The following is a 19,027-nucleotide window of genomic DNA, read 5'->3' on the forward strand; positions in this document are numbered from 1 at the left end:
TTAGACATGCAACACAGTGGTATGTTAGGGGCCGTCCATTTATGGCAAAGGGTGGCTGATGATGATTTTTATGCAGAAGCATGTAAAATGTGAATGACATCCCCACCCCCACCCCACCCCCCCCAAAACAATTAACATACAAAGTAAGAGACCCCCTTTGCATTTCATATACAAAACAATGCCCCCTTCCCCCTCCTATAAGTTTTAAGCAGAAATCTGTAATATTTTTATGTACAAAATTGCTGACCATCCCCTAGTACATATGTACAAAATTGCTGACCCCCCTACCTCCCGAGAACAAAATGGGTGACTCCCCCTTAAAATCATAATCCCCTCTCATTGATTTTGTACATGACATGCGGGGGTTGGGGGTTGTCACTTATTTTGTACATCAATGGTGTGTGTGTGTGTGTGTGTGTGTGTGTGTGTGTGTGTGTGTGTGTGTGTGTGTGTTTTTGTCATTCACATTGTACAAGCCTCTCCATAAAAATCATCATACCCCCGAGCCATACTTGTGAACGGTCCCTTATGTATGCACTATGCTCTTTTAGCCAATGTTTCGTAGAGCGTCATTTATTTGACTCTTGCTCTGAAGTTGTTCGATCAAGGTTACATCAGTCATAGCTTCAGTAAAGCTTCCAAGCGTCGGGTGGACATTCCCAGACATCACACATCAGTGACAAAGATTATGTCCGATACATCTCCTACCTGGACTTCAACTAAACGTTCCTGTATTTTTTCAGGTGAACAACTGACTAGCCATTTCGACTGGTGCCACCGGGGTTAGAGGTGTTTCATACCCCTTTTCGCAACCATCTGGTATCATCACTATGTGATAGTGATTTATAAAGTCATAGTAGTGAGTGAGTGCGTTTTTGGGCCCTTTTAGCAATATTCCAGCAATATCACGGCCGGGGACACCAGGAATGGGCTTCACACATTGTACCCATGTGGGGAATCGAACCCGGGCCTTCTGCGTGACGAGTGAACACTTTAACCACTAGGCTACCCCATCGTCCCTAAAGTCATAGTAATGATATAGTGAAATCGTGTTACTTAAATACACTATGCAGTTTTAGAATATTCATGACGTCGTGGTACGTATACATACAATACAGTGTAAAGATGTCAGATGTGTACAAATGTAATGTCACGTGTGTGCATTGCCCAAACACAGAAATACACAAACGTAACACCGTACCACGACAGAACATCGGAATTGATGCCCGTGCATGTTCTGAACTATGCGTTCAAATGTTAAAAGGTCAAAGCCAAATAATCAACAGTCTTAACTGTCTCACAAAACCGTATACAGCAATACAATGATGAAAATTATCCGAATGGATGACAGAAAATACTGAATTCACCAAGGGTTCGGAATCACAGATGTAGGGGTGGAGAACGGATGGAGACGGCACAGCACAGGTTAATGAATAAAGAACTTTGTCTGTGAAGGTTCTTCTCGAACACCTGGCTGCCCCTTTCTCTGCACTCCTCCCTCGTAACAAATAGTGAACTGTGTCAATATTTTAATGATAGTTTGTGAAACAACTTTTTTATTTTTAGGACAAAAATTATGCAAAAACCTCACAGAGTTGGTATGATGTTTTGATTATGGTCAGCGTTTCATTGAGTATGTTATGTTTATTAGTTTTCGAGTTAGATTGCAATTCATCGGTCCGCTTTTGAGCCAAACGGACTATAAATAGACACATTATTATTATGACACATTATCGTTGTCAGTGTAGACTTTGAGTGTTTCATTTTGGAATGAATCTGTTCTTCTGACACAATATAGCAAACGTCAACATGAGATAGACATATATACAGAGAAGACATGGTGTGATCGGTCTGTATAGCACTGTCCAAGGTTTTCTGCAATAATTCAGCGTGGGAAAGTCATATAGTGGAATTCTTTGATTTTTGGCGGCCATATTGGACGCATCATGGATTTTTCTGAAAATGGGCCCAAAATATCGGACACACCCCAAAAATATGTTTTATCATGATATTCCCAGCACTTTCCAAAGTTTCATGCTTTAAATTTAGTCCGCCAAGTATCTATTTTCACCCCTTGCCACTGTACTACAGTGTGGTATACAGTGGCGCCAGTGATGTTGGTTATGGGCGGTATTGTGTACAGTTTATTGAGGAACAGTCCCATTGGCCGTGGTCGGGAGAAGAAGCTGCGTTGACTTCTACTCACAGAGAATTAAAGGCAGTGTACATAGTATTGCAGAGTTATCTTCCTTTGCTGAAGTCACATTGAGTCAAGTGGTTCACTGATAATACAACTGTTGAATCAACAGTAAGTGTTGCTAGAGGCCTATGAAATCTGGGTTTCAAAGCATTGCATTGCTTTCACCGTTTTTGTCACCGTCAGATTCGGTTGGAGATGCAGTGGATATCAAATATCAGAAAATGACAGATCCGATTACCCCAGTAAGCTGGTGGACACGTGCGATTGGGGTATTTTGGAATTTTGGAATTTGTGTTCCAGCTCTTGCTGTATGTGGGGTCCATATGGCACAAATGTATTTGCTTGGAATTGCAATTACAAAATTGGTAAGTTTTATTCTCTAATAATGGAATCCTCAATCATTTGGAGTAGATGCATTTAATATTAGTTGGTCTGAAACCAACAACTTGATAGTGCCACCTGTGTATTTGGTATTGAGGTCATTACGACACCTGAGCTTGTGTCATGGAAGGGCGACAATTATAGTACCATGTTTGGTATGCCGCTAGTTTTTTGGCCGTTGTTTGCAGTGGTGGGAGATTGTTTCACAGGTGAAAGAACTAGTTAATCTATCTACTCACAAAGATGCTTATGTCCCAAGTCGACAAGGTGGGCTGTGTCTAAGGTTATGTCGGCAGCTTTACCGTTACCTACCTTACACTGTGTGCTGTATCTGGATTCAGTAATACAATGGTTTGAGCCTTTTACCCGTGCAATCAGCTAGCGGTTTACAGCATCAGACACTTCCATAGTACTGATGGTTTACCCTCTCCCACGGACAACACATAGACAGTGGTTAATGTGTTTGAGGTAGCCAAACGGAATATCAAGCTTGGTGACTTGTCTTTTTATGCTTATATGACTTTTTTAATAGAAAAGTTGATTATTGGTAGAACAGAGACCAAGATGTGTCCTGTTAAGTGCATGGAATGATGGCTGGAAAATGAAGAAACTAATTCAGTAATATGCGGAAGACCAAAAACAAAATTCTCAGTTATGTCGTATGTGTACATTAGTGATCACAACAGAATGAATACACAGTGCTATTGAAAATGTTACACATGTTGAAATTCTTCAAAGGCATTTAGACTGACTGTCTTAGTTTGGTTTCACGCCGCTTTTAGCAATATTCCAGCAACATCTCGACGGGGGACACCAGAAATGGGCTTCACACATTGTACTCATGTGGGGATTCGAACCCGGGTCTTCGGCGTGACGAGCCAACGCTTTAACCACTAGGCTACCCCACCGCCCCAAAGGCATTTAGAAGTTGGTGTAGTAATACAAGACAAATTTTATGGATAACAACTTCTTGGTGAGGAACAAATAAAGAAGCTGTTCTGCGAAAGACTTGTCTTGTAACACATGTTATATTTAGTAAAGTACAGAATCTAGTCATTAAGTCCCATCCAGACAGAGTTAACCGGCACTGTTCGAAAGGTAGCAAATACATCTTGGAAACAAAGGGAGGGATCTGACAGTTGATGTTATAGACACATCAGCAAAGAAGAGCTTCTCATTCCTACAGAGACCCTGCACATGTGACGTAGACGTGTTGGTGCACTCTCTGGTGTCCGTCGAATCCTTCCAGTCCTCGGTAACAGCCACGGAGCAGATCCTCCGGCAGAAATGACAGTCCCAATTGTGTTTGCGACCAACTAGACGGACATTGCTGACTCTGTGAACAAGACAGAGAGAGTGTACGGGGTTCTAAACGTCAGTTGTGAGTGGGAAAATGGACATAAGGAGATCTCATCTGAGTAGAATACGAGTATCATCCAGCTGTTGGAACAGATCATGACACAAATATACTTCTGCAGGTAAAGCAGAGACTGTTTCTCGTCTAAGGAAATCGATTCGATCATTTCGTAAAATCCTTTTAAGGATTACACGGAACTGGCGTTGTATGAGTTTGAAAAAAAAACCGAATTAAGCTAATCGTGTTCCAAAATATATTTTACCTTTGTTTGCATGCATTTTATTTGTGGTACGTTCGTATATTTTGTTTTGATACAATTGATATTGATATTGTCTGTGAATAAAATGATTTGAATATCGATTTTCTTTTTATATGTGCATGTATGATATGGATTTGTAGACAGGCTTCAGAATGGAGATCTATCTAAACTATAGACAAAATTATTAACCTGTAATAAACAAGTTTTATCAGTCTGTTAGTTCTTCACAAAAGTAAACTGTATGAACTTCAGAACTTATATGTGAAACTCTGAGGACCATGATGATAAAATGTTCCATATCTATTAAACACAAGTCACCATAGATTATGTATTAGTGAGTGAGTATAGGTTTACGCCACTTTTAGCAATATTCCAGTAATATCACGGCGGGGGACACCAGAAATGGGCTTCACACATTGTACCAATGTGGGGAATCAAACCCGGGTCTTCGGCGTGACGAGCGAACGCTTAAACAACTGGGCTACCCCACCGCCACTTGATTCTGTATCAAATAACATTCACCCTCTCTCATTCATTCTCTCTCATTTTAAGCAAAGTTCAGCGAACGGATTCAGAGGAAAACATACCGAGATTATCTAGCCAAAAATTGTTGACGGACAGAGATTGGGCCTCACTGTTCAGCATCGTGAAGCAAAACAGACAGAGACCTTTGAGTGATATAAGTGGTGCATTTAATTCTGTGAGAAACCAACTTGTCTCTAAAAGAACCATTCAAAGGGAAGTGCACCGTGAAGGATTTTACAGGCGCATTACGAAGAAAAAGATGGTTGTCAGGGATGTGAACAGAACAAAACCCGTGTTATGTGGTGTCGGGGGATGAAGAAGGGAACTGGAAGAAATGGTCTTTACTGACGAGATTCGGGCTGTCATAGGAAACAATAACCGTGTATTTATTTGGCGAAAAGAAAATAAAGCTGATCGAGCCGAGTGTGTGTGTGTGTGTGAACCATCACAGGCAAACTGTCACGCAAATAGGGTTGCGCAACAAAGAGAATATGACCAGTCTTCATATATGCGAGCGAAGCAAGCAAAGGTTGGCAACTAACTTCCCTCGCTTCGGTTCGAAAAATAGTTTTAATATCAAAATATAATATCGCCACCATCAAAGGTGGACACCCATTTCTTCATACGGTTGTGCTCTCTGATTTCCAACCTCATATTTAATAATTACTCACGTACAATATATTTAATTCAACATTCTAAGCGCCACACGTGGCATATCAAATCGTTCTTCGCCTCCATCACCCCTGCCAGCTTACTGATCAACGGAGTGAAGGAACAGGAGAGTTAAATCTAAATATACTCGTTGAATCACATGTTCGCCATATGGAATACTTGCGGAGTTACCTCCCCTGCTTCATTCACCCACTACGTAAGAAGTGTTTATTGTAGAATAAATGTTACGAATATTCTAGCAATAACGATGGCAGATAAGACAAATAATCTCCAACAGTTTAATGGTAAAGTTAGGCAATGTGATATTTCTTTTTAATTTCTGCTTATTCTTATTCCTTCACTCCGTTGAACCGGAAGCAGGAGAATATTCAAGCATCATTGCCATTTCTTCTGGTCTTAGTGTGTCATGAATATTCCAAGCACACTGGCAGAGTGACTGGTCTTAGAGTGCCATATTCCAACACACACTCCATGCTATGTTATTCACATTCTACACACATATTGCACACATACAACACACAGTACAGTGCATGTAGGCTGTGTTATTCACATTCTACACACATATTGCACACATACAACACACAGTACAGTGCATATATGCTGTGCTATTCACATTCTACACACATATTGCACACATACAACACACAGTACAGTGCATGTATGCTGCACACAGTTATTCACATCACATTCTACACACATATTGCACACATACAACACACAGTACAGTGCATGTATGCTGTGTTATTCACATTCTACACACATATTGCACACACAACACACAGTACAGTGCATGTGCTGTGTTGTTCAGGCTGTGTTATTCACATTCACACACACACATATTGCATACATACAACACACAATACACAGTGCATGTAGGCTGTGTTATTCACATCTCTACACACATATTGCACACATACAACACACAGTACAGTGCATGTAGGCTGTGTTATTAACATTCTACATATTGCATATTGCACACATACAACACACAGTACAGTGCATGTAGGCTGTGTTATTCACATTCTACACACATATTGCATACATACAACACACAGTACAGTGCATGTAGGCTGTGTTATTCACATTCTACACACATATTGCACACATACATACACACACAGTACAGTGCATGTAGGCTGTGTTATTCACATTCTACACACATATATGCACACAACACACACACAGTACAGTGCATGTAGGCTGTGTTATTATTAACATTCTACACACATATTGCACACACATACAACACACAGTACAGTGCATGTAGGCTGTGTTATTCACATTCTACACACATATTGCATACATACAACACACACATATACAGTGCATGTATGCTGTGTTATTCACATTCTACACACATATATTGCACACATACAACACACAGTACAGTGCATGTAGGCTGTGTTATTCACATTCTACACACATATTGCACACATACAACACACAGTACAGTGCATGTAGGCTGTGTTATTCACATTCACATTCTACACACACATATTGCACACATACAACACACACACACAGTGCATGTAGGCTGTGTTATTCACATTCTACACATATATTGCACACATACAACACACAGTACAGTGCATGTAGGCTGTGTTATTCACATTCTACACACATATTGCACACATACAACACACAGCATACAGTACAGTGCATGTAGGCTGTGTTATTCACATTCTACACACATATTGCACACATACAACACACAGTACAGTGCATGTAGGCTGTGTTATTCACATTCTACACACATATTGCACACATACAACACACAGTACAGTGCATGTAGGCTGTGTTATTCACATTCTACACACATATTGCATTCACACATACAACACACATACACACACAGTACAGTGCATGTAGGCTGTGTTATTCACATTCTACACACATATTGCACACATACAACACACAGTACAGTGCATGTATGCTGTGTTATTCACATACCTGACATATATACTGAAAGGCAAAAGAAATGTCGTAATGTTGGAAATGACATTTAAGTATCAATGGAACATTTGAACTCATTTTTATTTAAACAATACGCCACTGAAATGCAGTACCGACTTTCATCAGAGAAGATAACCCCTCTCCATTGTCCCCCACGACAGTTTAGCCGCTGTTGTGTCCACTTGGATACGTTCCCGGCGGTGACGTTGGGTGAATATGGGTCTCCTGGCAGAACATCGACAAAACAGGTTCCTGGCTTGGAGTCGTCGCCGAATGGTAGGTCACTGACTGGTCGCTGGTGCTTTCCTATGGTCACCCAAGCTGTTTCTCTGGCCCTTGCGAATAGGTCTTGCACGTGTTGATGGACGATATGACGGTCCTGGCGACGTGTTGTTACACGGGGTTGACCCCTACGTGGACGGTCATCAGTGCTGCTGGCGTTGTATTGCACTCTAAGACGTTCTATCGTTCTTACGCTGCAACTGAAGTCATTAGCAATGACTCGAGCATGTTGACCAGCGTGCAGACGTCCAATAGCTTGTTGTGGTTGATCTCTCGTTAACCTAGTCATAGCTGCTGTGTTCAGAAAACAAGTGAACGATTGCCATTCAAGCTGGCAATTTATGCCTGAATGCATTTATGATGCACGTGCATCTCCATTTCAATGTTGTGTTTGTGGGAACTTTTCCCTCTCCAAAAAACAAAAACATTTCTAACTTCAATCTCAAACACTACTTTATTGGGCAATGCAGGCTATACGACCACGATTCATGTTTCCTCAAATTTGACTTGTCGTGTATATTTAAAAAAATAGGTTCAAATACTCCATTGATACTCAAATGTCATTTCTAATATTACGACGTTTCTTTTGCCTTTCAGTATACATTACACATATGCTACACACATTACAGTGCATGTATGCTATATTATTCACATACTACACACATATTGCACACATACAACACACAGTACAGTGCATGTATGCTGTGTTATTCACATTCTACACACATATTGCACACATACAACACACAGTACAGTGCATGTAGGCTGTGTTATTCACATTCTACACACATATTGCACACATACAACACACAGTACAGTGCATGTAGGCTGTGTTATTCACATTCTACACACATATTGCACACATACAACACACAGTACAGTGCATGGATGCTGTGTTATTCACATTCTGCACACATATTGCACACATACAACACACAATACAGTGCATGGATGATGTGTTATTCACATACCAGATATATTCCACATATGCTACACACATTACTGTGAATGTAAGCTATGTCATTCACATATTACACACATTCCACACACAAAACACACATTACAGTGGGTGTATGCTATGTTATTCACATACCACACATATGTTACACACACGTTTTCAAGTATTTAAGTTTTGATCTCAACTTGAGGACAGCACGTTTCGAGGCGTTGCTAACGGTTCGGACAATTATAGGTCACTAAGGTCAGTGCCCTCATTCTAGGACAACCCTGAGATTCTGATATTCTCCTTCTCGAGTACTGTTCGCTTCTGTCTTGCTAATTGGTGAGGGTCTCCACTACCTGTTCCTGCTCGATAAGTTTATTGGATAGAAGTGACACTTTCTCCACAAGAATGTTATTTTCAGAAATTATATCTTCCATTTCTTGACGTAACATAGACCTTATCGCCTCAGCGATTACGGCTGTGAGAACTTGTGTCTTTCAAATTTTAACCACTTCAGAAATAAGGGAATCGGAGGTGGGGCTATTAACAGACACATCTAAACTTTTGGCACTCATCATGGTAGAAGTGTTAGAAATATCCTAATATGAATTATTAAGACACTGACGTTTCAAGTCCGAATCTACCTGAGAGACGGGTGATATGAACACTTCGTCTTTGTTACGTTTTGTAGTGAGAGGCGTACTTGACGTAGATTTCTCCATGTACTATGCGTTGATGTCAACTACAATGAAAATGGTATGCACTCACTCTGTGACGTTGTGATAACTCCGTGATATTTCCATGGAAACAAAGTGAATTATAATCACATCACTAAGCACAAGAACACAATGAGTTAGCAACTCATACACGTGTTGATGGCGGGAGCCACGACTTTCACGGATCATTTACATTCAATCAATCCAACATTTATCGTCCAAACTACAACTCATCTTCTTCCAATTTTCACATATGATATACTTGGAACCATTTTGAATGTATAGATTGAAGATTTAGTTGTAAGAGTTAAATCCTGCACCATAAAAGCGCAGTTGATTGGAGTCGGCTCTCCATGACACGTCCAACACCATCGTGACGTCACCAGAATTTTGGGGTTCAAGAAGACTTTTAAACGGTCTGTAAGATTCGTATCCTAAACTTTCATTTGAATTAGAATTGATACATACAATTGATGTTTATGGTGCTGTCGATCAATTCAAATTATACATACTACTCACAATTTGATAAGGATCACATATTAAGGATGTGGGTAATCCACCGCAAACGTTGCAAAAGATAAAATAAGACTTCTATAAAGAGTGAACTCATTTAATGGTTCAGAAATTCATTGAATACATCAAAGCAAGAAAATTGAAGCTGCCTGCTCATCTAATTTCACGTGCAAATGTGTATACTGCACTGCCTACATATCCTTTTAACAATGTATCATTTGTCAGCGGCGTTTGCATATATTCATCAAATATTCTATGATCCCTATCAAATTGTGAGTTGTAAATATCTGGATTAAACAGGATTTTGGTAATGTTAAGTCCATTTTGAGTATGGTTTTATAGAGATGTAACGATATAGAGCTGCAGAATTGTCATGAAAAGAATTCAAATTCCTCGTTTTTGAATTTGTATTGTGGTTGTAAAACTGTAGCAGGCGTTGACAATGCATATTAAAATTGTTTTCTTCAAAGGACTTTTTGAATTTGTATTGAAAATTTCGCTGGGCATCACGTGAGTTGAAAAGTGCAGTATACACGGTTAAAAGCAAACGATGATCCCCAAATGTATATGTGCTCAAATTGTAATTCACGTTCACTTCCTCTTGGAATGTCTCTATTTCCAGTCGAGCAGAGAGACGTTTTGCAGCCATATTATTAAAGTAGTTCTTCCATCTATAAAGTATACCAGCTTATATCATCAACAAATTCCTCTGTTATCTAACATATAGCTTTGTATTTTAAAATAAATCTTATAAGATAAACATTCGTGTATAATTACACAGCCACAGAACCAGCGCACTTTGTATATGCAACACTATAGGTCACATGGCCTTAAATGCAGATAAACTTGTCACTTGTCATATAACATTACACAATTATGAACAATTTAAAACAGGGGTGACGACAACCCAAGATTTCAGAGTCAATCAGCATCAAACAAAAGATTAGCGCCACAGATTAATAAAGATCAAGGGGTTTACCTACCCAAAGCCTGGCAAATTAATTAGACTCAGTGGTTTCATCAATCACATCTTGATACACTGTAAACACCCATTAGCTACCATTCACCTGACGAAGGGGCAAGGAAAACCCCAGAAACGTTGTGTATGGAATAAAAAAGACGTTGACATCCATAATATTTGTCAAATACTAAGACACGGGCTGTAACAATATTATTCACTCAGTAGAAAGATCATTACACCATTCAAATATTTAAGTACACATATATGTTCACAAATAATGTTCTTTAATGTTTGTAAACATTATGAAACTAATGTAATATTGAAAATAATATGCACTGTTTATGACAGGTCTCATGTTGGATTCTTCGGCAAAGAAGGAAATGCTTCTCACGATTCCCCTTGCAATTAGGTACAGCAGATAACTTCCTCATTACAATTTTACATTTTTCATCAAAATCAAATGTACAGCTCTCTAAAGCCCAGGTGATACATCACAAAAGAACTGTTTGGTGGAACTGGAAATAAACACCAACACTTGGACAGTATGAACGTTACAAACATCTGAATATTAATACATGGTATGATACCATGAGACCCGTGAAGATCCGGAGTAGAGTTGGTTTTCAGTAACCCATGCTTGTCATAAGAGGTGACAAACAGGATCGGGTGGACAGGCTAGCTGACTTGATTGACACACGTCATGGTATCCCAGTTCAGACTGGTGCAGACTCGATCAGACTGCTGCCATATAGCTTGGATATTGCTGAATGCGGCGTTAAGCAGCAAACAAACATGATGCCATGAAGTACAACATTTCCAGTAAAATCTAATTACGGTCATTCATTTCCTGCAGTTATGTATTTAAGGACATATTGGAATATCTGGAGAATGTAGGTATAACAGAGATAATGCTCGCAGGCATTGTTATCAGACATTACGCAAATAATGCCGGCTCTGTCATCTCATTGTAAACAACCCAAGCTCTGTCATCTCTTTATAAATAACCCAGGCTCTGTCACCTCTTTATAAATAACCCAGGCTCTGTTATCACGAAATAAATAACCGAAGCTCTGTCATCACGAAATAAATGATCCAGGCTCTGTCATCTCTTTATAAATAACCCAGGCTCTGTCATCTCTTTATAAATAACCCAGGCTCTGTCATCTCTTTATAAATAACCCAGGCTCTGTCATCTCTTTATAAATAACCCAGGCTCTGTCATCTCTTTATAAATAACTCAGGCTGTGTCATCTCTTTATAAATAACCCAGGCTCTGTCATCTTTTATAAATAACCCAGGCTCTGTCATCTCTTTATAAATAACCCAGGCTCTGTCATCTCTTTATAAATAACCCAGGCTCTGTCATCTCTTTATAAATAACCCAGGCTCTGTCATCTCTTTATAAATAACCCAGGCTGTGTCATCTCTTTATAAATAACCCAGGCTGTGTCATCTCTTTATAAATAACCCAGGCTGTGTCATCTCTTTATAAATAACCCAGGCTCTGTCATCTCTTTATAAATATCCCAGGCTCTGTCATCTCTTTATAAATAACCCAGGCTCTGTCATCTCTTTATAAATAACCCAGGCTCTGTCATCTCTTTATAAATAACCCAGGCTCTGTCATCTCTTTATAAATAACCCAGGCTCTGTCATCTCTTTATAAATAACCCAGGCTCTGTCATCTCTTTATAAATAACCCAGGCTCTGTCATCTCTTTATAAATAACCCAGGCTCTGTCATCTCTTTATAAATAACCCAGGCTCTGTCATCTCTTTATAAATAACTCAGGCTGTGTCATCTCTTTATAAATAACCCAGGTTCTGTCACCTCTTTATAAATAACCCAGGCTCTGTTATCACGAAATAAATAACCGAAGCTCTGTCATCACGAAATAAATGATCCAGGCAAAAACGTACAAGAAACAATATGAACCACCAAGGATTGGAAACACGCAAACTGGTTAGGTCGACCGCAACGAATCTCACCATCCGATTCTCTTTCGGGGCCTTACAATCAGATTTGTTGTTGGTATTCCAGCGATATGGCGGCGGTGTGTAAATAATCGAGTCTGCACCAGACAATCCAGTGATCAACTGCATGAGCATCGATCTACGCAGTTGGGATAACTATAATGAACATCGAACATATATTTTGTTATTGGTAATATTTTCCCTACGTACTGCTAAAAGACTATTAATTCTAAAAATACATGATTTTCATGTGTGCTTCTGTACACAGTATTTCTAGTTACATGATATTGTCAATTGTGAATATAATTTTACTCCATGATCCAACACTGTGATTCAGAGCACTGACCTGCCTTTTATATCACATACAAAGGGCAGGTGTTTCCCACAGAAAAGATCATTCCATTCCCAATCCTTTAGTTTAATAATCAGTGCCCCACAGTTTTCCTTTACGAATTCATTCCTTGTTTCATATAGATGATATGGTTCTCCTGGAGCCCAATTGCTGAAGTTGAGAGGGGTTCCATCCACCCAGAAAAATGTGTCGTTATCATGCAGATCCTTCACACCAATCCACACACTCTCTGCGTAAAAGAGTTTAAAAAGAAATTCGTCTGAGAAGAAAACGTACAGGAGTTCACAGATACAATAATATAACAAAGCTCGTCCTGTAGTTGAGGATGTCATCAACAGTATTTTGATTAGGGTAACTCAAGTCTGTATTATGTATATATGACCCGCAGGACCATTAGAATATAGACTAATGACAAAACAACATCCTTTAGCGTATTACCTTATCACGGCTCGGAACACCAAAAATGGGCTTCATACATTGTACCCATGTGGGGAATCGAAACCCGGTCCTCGGCGTGACGAGCGAACGCTTTAATCACTAGGCAGCCCCACCACCGGATATGTGTACTAGTAACAAATGTGGGGGATATTCAGTGAAAGGTGCACAACTATTGACACTGTATTATCTCAACAGTATAACAGGGACATCCTACTGAGTTTTGCATTAGACGTTGAATGTCAGATTTGGTGTTGATTTATGTGATTGAGTTTGTTAGGTGGCGCACTACTGGCTTTTTTTTTTCATATCAACTTATTTTTATTCATTCCCATAATTACATAGATACAAACAACATATTATTGTAACAGAAATGAGTGAGTGAGTGAGTATGGTTTAACGCTGCTTTTAGGAACTCTCACCATATGGGGAATAGAACCCGGGTATCAGGCGTGACGAGCCAAAGCCTTAACCACGCGACCTCAACCGCCTCAGTAACAGAAGCAATATACAAGTAAAATAAGTTGATACATACAAGCTTGTATAGTGCGGTTGAACATTTGTTTTCAAAATTTTCCACGTCAATGTTTCTTTATTTATTATTTCGGCTAGAAAGATGAATTCTAAGGTTTTCAGATACTTGGGATTTTTTTGTTTGTTTGTTTTTGGATATTACATGAATAGGTATGTCTCTTTGCAGAGAAAATTATATGGTTTAGTATTTTGTTGGCTTGTGAAGTACGACACGACAGGTTCCTAATGCCAACTTAGTTCAAATTGGTCCTATCCCATTCTTCCTGCAGGGCACTGCCTAGTTCGCTGAGAGTGGTCGTTGTTAACGGTGTCCAAGACCCAGTTTCACAAAGCTGTCGTAGCGCTACGACTTTCGTAAGTCTAAGTTACAGTATCGGATGTACGTCAGTCGCAGCTTTATGATAGCTTTGTGAAATGGGGCCCAAGACTATCCCAAATGATGTTCGATGGCTGGCCCAGGTAAGGTGGTTATATTCTCCCGTTTGGGGTACACAGGAACAATACAAGATCTGGGTGATGTTGCTTTGTCATTCTGAAACACGACTTGTGTATCCAGAAGTTGTCACTGTCATACTACCCAGTGACACGTCTGTGAATAACACGTAAAGGAGTGTGTTTCATAGATCTGATCTTGTGTGCCAGTTGTACTTGTCTGACCAGATCGACGTCTGTCATCAGCTATATTTTTCTGTCGATATCGTGATTGGAATCTTTTAATTACAGACTGTGAAATGTTAAGAGTTTGTGTCACAATGCTCTATCTGGTTCCAACTTTCAACCGACAGACGTTTAATTGAGTTTGAAATAATATTGGAACAACTTTCAGTCTGGTCTTTATCACTGAAATAAACATCACACTGACACGTTTCATTGTAAATTTCGATTTTTACCCCAAACAAGGTTCACGTGCACGTCATGAAAAAAAGGTCCGTGGGATAGCTTTATGGTTAAAGTTTCCGCACGTCGCTGAAGACTCGGTCCGAATCATCACAAGGGTACAATGTGTGAAGGCCATTTCTGAATATTGCTAAATTCGAGGTAAAGCCATACTAACTGACTCACTAATACAACCGGCTGCGAAATGAGAATCCGAACTGCCTTCGAACTATTTCTTCTTTTTCCCTGTTTTCTATCTTGACCAGGCTGCCCCCATCCTTTTGACAAACTTCCTGAGCTTCATCCCATGTCCTGCCTTCTCTGTACGTCTTTATACGACCTGTTTCATTGCCATCGGCAAGCGTCTTGTTGCCTTTGGTGCAGGAACAACTATTGATCAATAGCAGTGGGTGGTAATGGCCTGTTAGCATAGCATAATATGATTCAACTAAATTGGGTTTTTCACATCATAATGCAGTGTGCTCGCCGTCTAACGGTATAATAAAATGCTTTAAGATGATGACAGATTGAATTCATATAAATCTGTAATAATACTGGGTGTCAGCAATTCGCTATGGTCTGCAATGTTATTCTGGCAGACATGGTTATATAGGTAACGCTGTGTTCAAAATAGGCTAACACACACACACACACACACACACACACGCACGCACGCACGCACGCATTGTCAATACATCACACATAGTCCCATTTATTGCTGCGTTAACTGAGATTAAATTTGCATAAAAAATCACGGCTCGATTTTGAAGTGTATACTGTAAGTGAGGCGATGTATACAGCCTGACTAGTTTGCAAATGTGTTTGTAATTTACTACATTCTTACAGATTATAGAGGCTTATTATTTTGTTCTTCTGCTTTGCCCCTTGTTTATTTTAACCAAGCTTCTTACATATGAACTGGGACTTTTAGCTTGTAGGAGGGTAATGTGTTGTTGGGCAGTGACCATGAGATGAATGGTAGGTGTGATCAAGTTACTAGTGGCTGAGAAGACTTATAATATCAATAAATAATATATAACTTCCGCTTCCCTTTTTGTGATCATGAACGTTTGATTCCTCTGACCAGATACTGCTCGGTGTCGGGATCAGGTTCGTGATGTTCTGATATCCAAAATAAAAGTTCATTGACATCTTATGGTAAAGCAATCGAGAATACAATAGGTCACAGCCAATGAAAACAATATGCCACGAAACGAAAAACATTGGGAAAACTTACCTTTTCAAATGTACCAAATGTGTTTCTATTCTCAAACACCTGGCAGGACAGGTGCTCTGCTGTAAAGAGGACAGATGAACACTTCCTAAGCTGGCATACATCCTCACACATTCTAGTGCCAAATGGTTGTCTGTGATACTTTGATGTGTCTCCCAAGAATATGACAAGTGATAGAATGAACATTAAGTAGTAAATACGGTTCATTCTTGTTCTGGAAATGAAAAGAAATGAACATACACTCAAAGAAATGGCGGTACCGATAACGCAACAAGACATGGCAAGACGCTTAAATACGAAAAACAAATGTAGGCAATCCAGACATTTGGTAAACATGGATGTTCACTATAACAAATAACAGTTAACATATTACCTTCTAGTTAGGTCTAACAAAATACCCTGTAAAGAAAACAACATTTTAGAAATATATCACATCACAGTGGTCATTATTTTATACGATGCTTTTTATCACCGCAACTGAGCTGGGAACTGTCACAGTTATATTTGCAATATAAACAGTTTTACAATGATGAACTGACGAGAAAGCTTAAGCAACTGGATCTCCATGCATGTATATAATATCTTAAGAGGTTTAAAGACTAAAACAAAATACTAAAGCTGTGTAATTCGTTATTTGTTTTACATAACGACGATTATGCTTTGAAGCACATCTATGATGTCATTCAATTGTCCCGAATGCCTACCATTTTACGCATCTATGTGAATGACCCACCTGTAATAGGCATGGGAACACTCGATTGAAGAGGTGATTACACCATGAAACTATGGTTACCTCCGAAAAATCAGATATGTTACAATGGATTTAGCCCGATGATGTCCGGGGAACACCGTAGACGTTGATCATATAGGGTTTAAGAAAATTACAACTAAATGTCTTGCTGCTTGAAATGAATTAATTAATGCGTGCTAATAGTTATAAAGGGAAAACAAGCCTTATGACGACAAAGCATAATACTTTGCAAAAAATGTGTTTTTCTGAGGGATAGATATGATTTCAATTCGGCCGAGATACTTTAATTACCGACGTGTGCTGCATACGTCAGTATTTGAAGCCCTAGTGACCAGTTCACTGCTAAATATACTGCTCGGGGTCACCTTGCTGTCGATTCTTACCAGGACTGTAACCACGTGGTCAATTTTAGTGGTGATGGTTGTGGCTAAGAAAATGGACATGGCCTTGTATTTAAACGTGTTCAGGAGGTTCAGCCATTTGGAGGCTCTGGTAGACGAGGTTGGTCATCATTCAAGGCAACAGTACTCAGTGGAGATATCAGGATGAACTTTTGCGACCCCAATTATTTATCCTACAAAATGTGGCGGTATGGCCTTCCAGGGCCCCGGATTACTCTTGGCTGACAAGGGACTTCATCAACTACATGAACATGTTTTGCCACGACCTGCGTGGTCTCTCGACATGAACCTCGACGAACGTTCGCTGGATCATATTGACAATCAAGTGAGAAGGTGAGAAGTTCCACCAGTCAACCCATTGAGTTATGTCTCATCGATACATCCCCGCTGACTTCACTAGGCGTTTGACCCGGGTGTGTAACTAGGGTGTGTCGTGCATTGTTGTAGGATGTATCTTCCATTGTTATAGAATGTGTCCAGCTTTGTTGCAGGGTTTGTCTTGGATTGTTGTAGGACGTGTCCTGCATTGTTCTAGGGTGTGCCCTGCATTGGCCTAGGACATGTCCTACATTGTTCTAGAATTTGTGCTGCATTGTTGTAGGGTGTCTTTTGCATTGTTGAAGGATGTGTCCTGCAGCGTCGAAGGGTGTGTCTTTTATTGTATTGTTGTAGGGTGTGTCTTGTGTTGTATTGCTGTAGGGTGTCGTCCATTGTTGCAGGAGGTTTACACACTCAATGTAATTGTCAATGGTGATTTTTGCCGTGATTTTCACGTCTGTTTTTAGTCGTGTGTTTTGACGGTGACAATTATACTGTGAGCCATTAAAACGCAAATGGTATGTGTTGTCCTGAAACTTACAAAAGTTCTATTGAAGATTTTTTCCTGCAATACAGTGGATGTAGGGATAAAAGGCTGTTATTCTGGCCCATTTCGAGTTCGAGTCCCGAAGCATTCCTCTCACATGAACTTTGATGCTTAAAACTGAACCTTTGTCATTTCTCGTAAACAGAACCACATTAATGAAACACGTTGTGCACATGCATTACCTGCACCCAGGCCCTGTAAAAGCACAAGGAATTGTGGAACTCAATCACTTTGAGAAAATGCCACACTTGATTGACACATAACGAAAGGAATCAGGTTATCGCTATGGTCAGCCAAGGTGCTTCAGATGTGATGATTGACAGGCACTTTAACGTGCATCCATCCACTATAAGTCGACTCTGACAACGTTTTCGTGCTATCGGAAGTGTTGCTGATCGTCCGCGACCTGGTGCACCACCTGTGATAACAGCTTGACAAAACTGCAATATCCGAGTTTCACACTTGTGAAATCGGTTCCAAACAGCTGATGATTAGGCAAGGAGGACAAATGGGACAAGTCAATGTCATGTCAGCGTCCAAAAGGTGCATGGACGCCATGCTGCCTTCAACATCCGGTGTCGTCACCCGTACCGTGGTCCAACCTTATTGCATCGCCACAGACTTGCCAGACAGCGATGGGCAGCAAATAGGGCCAATCTTGGCAACTGGACATGGCCAGTTGTCATTTGTTTTCAGATGAATCCAGGTTTAACTTATCCTTTGCAGATGGATGTCAACAGATTTATCGACGTAAAGGAGAAAGACTTGCGCCAAACTGTGTCCATGGTGTCATGATCAGACCACAGACCATCAGAGGCTGCAGACCATCCAACAGCTGTTCCTG

Source organism: Haliotis rubra, unplaced genomic scaffold (assembly GCF_003918875.1).
Source record: "Haliotis rubra isolate DU_JTF1 unplaced genomic scaffold, ASM391887v1 Scf470, whole genome shotgun sequence".
In the NCBI taxonomy this organism is placed as follows: Eukaryota; Metazoa; Mollusca; class Gastropoda; order Lepetellida; family Haliotidae; genus Haliotis; species Haliotis rubra.